The sequence below is a fragment of the Meriones unguiculatus genome, chromosome 3 (assembly GCF_030254825.1).
Source record: "Meriones unguiculatus strain TT.TT164.6M chromosome 3, Bangor_MerUng_6.1, whole genome shotgun sequence".
Classification (NCBI taxonomy): Eukaryota; Metazoa; Chordata; class Mammalia; order Rodentia; family Muridae; genus Meriones; species Meriones unguiculatus.
The window spans coordinates 132,462,795-132,469,356 of record NC_083351.1 but is presented as its reverse complement, the minus strand read 5'-3'; the positions used below and the strand labels follow the sequence as shown (position 1 = coordinate 132,469,356).

The window sequence follows — 6,562 nt, the reverse complement described above, 5'->3', positions numbered from 1 at the left end:
CTGCCTGTTCTTACTACTTTGAGTCTCCTCTGAGGCCCCTGCTGGAGTAACATGGTGTATTTTTCTATGGACCAACGTGTATTTTCATGGGCACAAGAAATATACTCTAAGGCAACCATAAAACACAGAAGACGATAGCAGTTGCTTCTCATCGTTTGGATTCTGGGCTGTGCGTGATGGTAGAAGCTATACTTTTATTCAACTGGAAGTTCAGTAGGCTTTCTTATGCCTGCATCACTTTGGACCTGTGAGAATGCATTGTGCTCTAATCAAATAGGGCAGATACCATCAGGCAATGGGGACTTTATGTTCCGTGATATTTCTAATGACATGTGACTGCTGACCAAAAACATCTGGATACATTGCATGACTACAGCTTCTCCAAGTTGTGTCCCTTTAAGAATGCAGCAGTTGGGGCTAGAGAGATGGCCCGGTATGTGTCACCATGCCCAGAGTTTCCTGCATGTTAGGCAAGCACTCTACCAACTGAGCCACATCTTCGTCCCTACATAGCTTCTCACCAAAAGGCAGAGCCTGATGTTTTTATGTTAGGTCTCCCCAAAGCAGAAGCCAAAGCAAGGATTCTGTTTAGGTGGTTTATTTGAACAGTGATCCCAGGGAAGGGGTAGGAGGAAGGAGAGGAGAGAGAGAGGAGCCTTTATGGGAAGGAGGGAGGGAGAGAGAGGGGTCTCCATCAGCAATGTACTCAGCCTTCTGCTACTGAGGGCAACTGGATCTCAGTCCTCCTGGTACCCTGCACAGAGTGCCAGGTACTTTGCTCAGAGTTGCCCATCTGTGTTGTCTAATCCCATGTCACTGGAGCTTGGCTGCTGTGTCCACAAACTCCTTGTCACATGATCAGAGCATACTCATGGTCTGTGTTCTATGGAAAGAAGCCATTAGGTTAAGTTAAAATGTGTTTCATGTGGACAATTTAGAAAACAAAGATTCTGGGCAAAAATAACTAAATATCCAGAAACCTCCTACCAAGAACAATAATAATAATAGATGTTTAACATTTTGCATCATTCATATCAGGTGCCCTTTGAATTGTTATATACCCCATATTCATCAACACAAAGTCATTAGCACTGGAAAAATGGAGATTTTCTTTAGGAATCACAGTACCAGGTGCTTGTGTGTGATGATGACCACAGTCCCTGGCAGAAACAGCTCGAGGAAAGAGTGGTGGTTTCAGGGGTCCAGCTCATGTCAGAAGGCATGGTGGGGAAGATCGGTCTACTGCCAAGGGAGCTTGTGTGGCTGAGACTCCTCAAACCAACAAGAAGGAAGCAGGGGAAAGAATGGCAGAAACTGGGCTGGGCTATTACCTTCCAAGGCCAACCCTCAGTGGCCTACTTCTGCTCATGTAAGCCCCACTTTCTGAAGGTTCCACGGCCTCCCACAAGAACAGCACCAGATGAGGGCCAAGCATTCAAAGCATGAGCCTGTGTGGGACCATTTCAGATTCAGAACAAGCACTGCCAAGGCAGAGGCGAGGCCTGCCAGTAGAAGTCTGGCACCACGCTACTTAGCACTTGGAATTTTCTTTTTGTATTTAACAAAAATCTCATTTGAATTTCCTTAGACGTGTGGGGGTACTATGAATTACTGTGCATATATAGAAAGAGAAACATGAGCAAAATGAAACAAATTACTGCTAAAGTTTTTCAAATTTAGATTTTCAGTTACTTTTTTGACTAAGTCATTAGCATTTCTCCCATAGCATCAGCTATGTTAACAAGGACATTGGTAATACAGTACTTCCAAGGGACACTTTTTTTTTTTTTTAAGCAAAGAAACTAAAATCCACTGGTGCTGGGCCTTGAAGCTGACTGCAGATTGTATAACGTTAGTTTACAGAATTAGCTGCTACTGGATGCTGTTCCAAGAACCTTATAAAACCCACCTGGCTCTGCCCCAGCCTCTATCTCCTCAGCACAAACACACCTTCCTTGGAGTTGAAAGAGAGGTTGGAGCTCTTGACAGAAAATCTGTCTCCAAATTTTGTTGCTGAAACTTTAGACTTGTTATTTTAGGCAAAGGGATAACAGAACTGCGCCAGCCGAAATGACCACGAGGTTTCATCAGTGCAGCAAGGGGCATCAACATGTAGATTTGTGTCTCAGAGTCGTGGACTGGGATGGCCACAAAGTCTTTACGTTGATGTCACAGACGGGAACGTTCCAGCCTTCGGATCAGTGACCGTCTCAGCCGTGTTGTTTGACACACACAGGCTCTCTCAGGACCCACGTATCTGTGAACACACAGGTGCTCACGGTGCCTAAATATAATCTATATAGAATATAGGTTATATTCTATAAAAATGGGAAACTTCATTGAAAGCTGGAAACATCGAAACTGCAAATACTCTCTGGGCAAAGTAGGTTTGGGGCACAAAAGTTACCAATCAACATTAGCAAGCTTTATGCTTAGGACTTCAACTGTTAGTATGTCTGATTATAATTTTTGTTTTAATTGCAAATAAAATACCTAAGGGAGAGTGTTTTTTTTTTTCCTGAGTGTGTCTCTTCATTCAAATAAAGTGTTCAAAGTTCATCTGATTGCACACTCAGGTGGTGGAAACTGAGCCCCCTCTAGACTATTTTATGTGTTAGAAATGCAAAACAATTTGGACATTAAAGATTTAAAATATTAATTCAAATTTAGTCTAGCCAGGACACCATAGCAGACTTTCTTTTTTTTTTTTTTTTAACTATATCATTCTAAAACACTGAACTTCATATCATTTTTTTGTTTGTTTGTTTGCTTGTTTTTGTTTTTCCAGACAGGGCTTCTCTGTGTAGCCTTGGCTATCCTGGACTGGCTTCGAAGACCAGGCTGGTCTCCAACTCACAGAGATCCACCTGCCTCTGCCTCCCTGAGTTCTGGGATTACAGGTGTGTGACACCGCACCCGACTCATATCAGTTTTGATTTTAGAATTCCCTTTCTTTATAAACATTCTGTTTCTGGGGTTCCTTTTTTAAACCTGAAAGTACTCTGTGATGAGTCTGAATAAGGATAGCATTTTCATCATGTTTAATCAAGACAGAGGAAAACAACAGAGTATTAGGAAAAGCAGGGTCAATCTTTACTTTTAAAATTATGTAGCTCCTTGATATACAATTTTCAAAACCTTATCATACACTCTTGAGTGCAAGGCACAGAGCTCAGGAGAGCCGACTCCAGATCTCTGCTGTCGTTATTGGTGTATATAAGTTCTCTGCATGATGCTCTACTACACGCAGTCTGAGCAAAGTATAACATGACCTGTTTCTTTCCTCCCATGGCTGACCGACCATGTTTGTTCTAGTTGGTACTTTGCTGTTTTCACAAGTTCCTTCCATTCCATTGACAAACACTCCTCAGTGTTCCGGCAGTTGTGGAAGGAAAAGACATTATATTTGTCTCTCGTCGGGAACACTCCACAGGGACTGTGGGGTGTGATGGGGTTTGAGAAGGATTTACAGGTAGTGTGAGTCTCAGTCCCTGGGGTGAAGACAGCGTTACATCAAATACTTTCATAATCGCACAAGAGGGTTACCAAACATCACAGCACAGGACTCCGGAGCAGGCATTCTTCAATGCGTGGTTGGAAAGGGCTTCGTAGAAGAGCTGGATCCCAGCGGGTGAGAGCTTTGTAAAATGAGGTTGCAGTTTGAGAAGATGAGCAGAGATAACTCAACACAGTGGGATGTTCTGATGCAGACAGACATTGGTCTCATTACTCTCAAAACAACCATCCTGAAATTTAAACACATTTTCTTTATGTTGACAATTGCACTTGGCAACCGAGCGACAAGTACGATGAAGGCTGGGCCGATGAAAGGCTGATGAAAGGCCGGCCTTGCAGTGAGAACTGTGAGCAGAGCATGCTGCTGCCTGATGCTCAGGGATAGGTGAGTATGGTCCAGTACCTGCAGGAAAACTGAAACTTCAATTGGCATCAAACCCTCTCCATGCCTCTGTAAGATAAGCGTTGGCCTTTCCCTTACAGAAAGTTACTTATTGCTTCTCTTTGGCATACTCAAATGCCAGTATTACCATTCTTGACTCCGGGGTTAAGATTAATCAAAACAGAGTTATTTGGTTACTATAGCAGCTGATCTTACAACCAAGATGAATAACGAGTGACCAAAGGATGGGTAGCAAATACATCATTGATACACTGGACAAAGGAATGGCTCACACTCCAAAGATTGCGATTTCATCACACAACGTAGAACTTACCAATTGTTTATAGAATTTCTCAACATAGTAGTTTTAGGCTGTGATTGCTGGTAACTGGAACAAGGAAAATGACTCTGCAGGTTGATGGTAATCTAGAAGACCTTTTGTAACCATAGCATCTGCTAGACGGAGAAAAGTTGAGGATGTGTGCTCTTTGTGCTAAGAGGACAGCCAAGGATTATATGAAAATCTTCTGTGTATGTGGTCTCCCACCCAACACCTGGGTGTCTCTCACTATAGTCATCCGCCAAAATGGCCCTGTTCCTCTCTGCTTTGTCCCCACTAGGATGAGTTTTCTGTTTCTTGGGCTGGATTGACTTCATGTTCATCATGGCCTGTAGGCAGGTTCCCTCATCAGACCTAGGGACACTTCAGACGCCCCAGCTTTGGTCCAGAAGGCCTGTTCGCATCGTCTATTTCCCAGAGCGTTGCTTCTTTAGGGGCTCCCCAAACCACCCCAAGAGGGCAGAAATCTGGAGGCCAATTCAACAAAACAAACAAACAAACAAACAAACAAACACCCTAGTGTTGTCCTCTGCATTAGCCCTGCCTGCTCTGTCTCCAGAGGCAGTGAGCATGGAACCACGCTATTTGGGCAGAGGAAGACTAGCACATCTGATTAGCATTTCAAGCCAGGCAGTACTGCCTGATTTTAGGAACTCCTTATTTTTAGTAGTAGTTATGTCAATAACTGAGTTTTCTTAATAAGTCCCCCAAATACTGATTCTCTGGACCGAATCTAGGAAAGAAAAAAAAAAGTGATCATAAAGAGAACATAACTCCAATAATTAAAAAGTGGGTCACAAGTGGCCAAGTCACAGTTCCTGGGTGCCATAGGAAATCTTTCTGAAGGCAGTTTCATTAAAAGGAGATTTTATTTAAAATGACACAACTTGTCTCAAGGAATTTTGTTAGTGTAGGAACACAGAGAGAAAACTATCACAAAATAAGACTACATATTCCTGTGCCAAATGAGGACCTGGAAATTGCCTGCATTCCAGGGCAGGATTGAAGCGAACTGTGACCCACCGCTGTGGCCCTGCGAAGGGGTTGTGGCCTGGTCTGTGCTCTCTAGACACTGAGTGAGCGAATAAGGATTTCTACATGTGGAAAAAAAATGAAAGGTGCCGTGCCTTTTGCTCTCCCCTTTGACCAGTTTATCAAGCTTGTTGCGCCCGTCAGGTTTCGTTTGCACACATTTCTGAGCCTGACAGAGGCCCATTTCTGTTTCCCATAAGGTTGGTTGTGTATGAGCTTTGTTTTGTGAATATTCCTTTTCCACTCTGATAGCCAAATTTATTTTGTGCTTCAGATTTCTGGCCAGTTCACCGAGGACCATTCTGGAAAGTTCCTTGTACAATAAATGCATAACTTTTATCAAACAAACCTTCCTATGATGAACTTTAAGAATGTATAAGGGCCAATATGAATACAACCCATGAGTACACGGCAGATCTAGAACCTAGCTTTTTTGAAACATTTGATTCTAAATTTTGTCTACAGTGGCTGGCCAACCTAACAGTCCACTTTGTCCACCTCTCCCCAGTACATTTCAAGAACCACATAACTATCAGAGTTTTCTGTTAAACTGATTATTTTCTGGGCCACCTCTTTGAAAACATCATTGTTTAAAATCATATGTTAGGAAATGTTTACCTGACTGCAGGCTTCAGCCAACCTGTTACCACATTTTCTTTGAGGACCCTTAATATTTTCACAAGCCTTTTGAGCAGCACTCAAGAGCTGGTCTTGCACCTGTAGCGTGAGTGGGTCATGTGATACTTGTAGTGATCTTCCAGATAGCAGATTAGATGTTGTCTCTTCCAGCTAAAACAATGGATGTGCCTAAAATTAGCTAGGAAAAGGCTGCTGGGTCCATCCCGGTCTCTTCAGGGGACAGGCCAGAGAAACCTTGCTTGGTATGATCCTTCCCCTGTGTTTTCTCAGCTCTGCCCTCAGGTGTTGATGGAGAGCTGCCTCATAGTTCTCGGAATTGCTCAGGATTCTTTCACTGTCCTTCATGGGGCCTCTAATGAAGTCTGAGCTGTAGCCTGGGGTTGATGCCAGCCTGGAATGCAAGGAGGCTGAAAGCTGACACCCGTTCAACAGAGCAAAGGGCCTTGCACTGAGGTTGTTGCCATGGCAACCTGGGTATGTTCCTGGTGACGCATTTACACAACGGGGTTAAAGTTCTTTGAAACCAGCGGCTGCTGTAAAAACAGCATATTAAATATGCTTCGGACTGTAGGCTGTGCATTCTCCTCTTTCCAGAGACATTCTCTCTCTGCTGTTCATTGGGGGGGAACTTCTGAAAAGTGCAAAGTGAATTT

The 6,562-nt window shown here is 43.4% G+C and overlaps 1 long non-coding RNA gene across 2 annotated transcripts; it reads right to left on the bottom strand.

Moving 5' to 3' along the window:
* Nucleotides 1–599: 599 nt before the first annotated feature.
* On the bottom strand, nt 600–6,309 carry LOC132653139 (uncharacterized). 2 transcript variants are annotated; one of them, XR_009590874.1, is made up of 3 exons: nt 5,889–6,309; nt 1,910–3,919; nt 600–883 (listed from the first exon to the last, which is right to left on the bottom strand). It is a non-coding gene; the product is annotated as an uncharacterized LOC132653139 (long non-coding RNA). The 2 variants fall into 2 exon arrangements; XR_009590873.1 differs by having other exon boundaries at nt 1,910–3,746.
* Nucleotides 6,310–6,562: the final 253 nt, after the last annotated feature.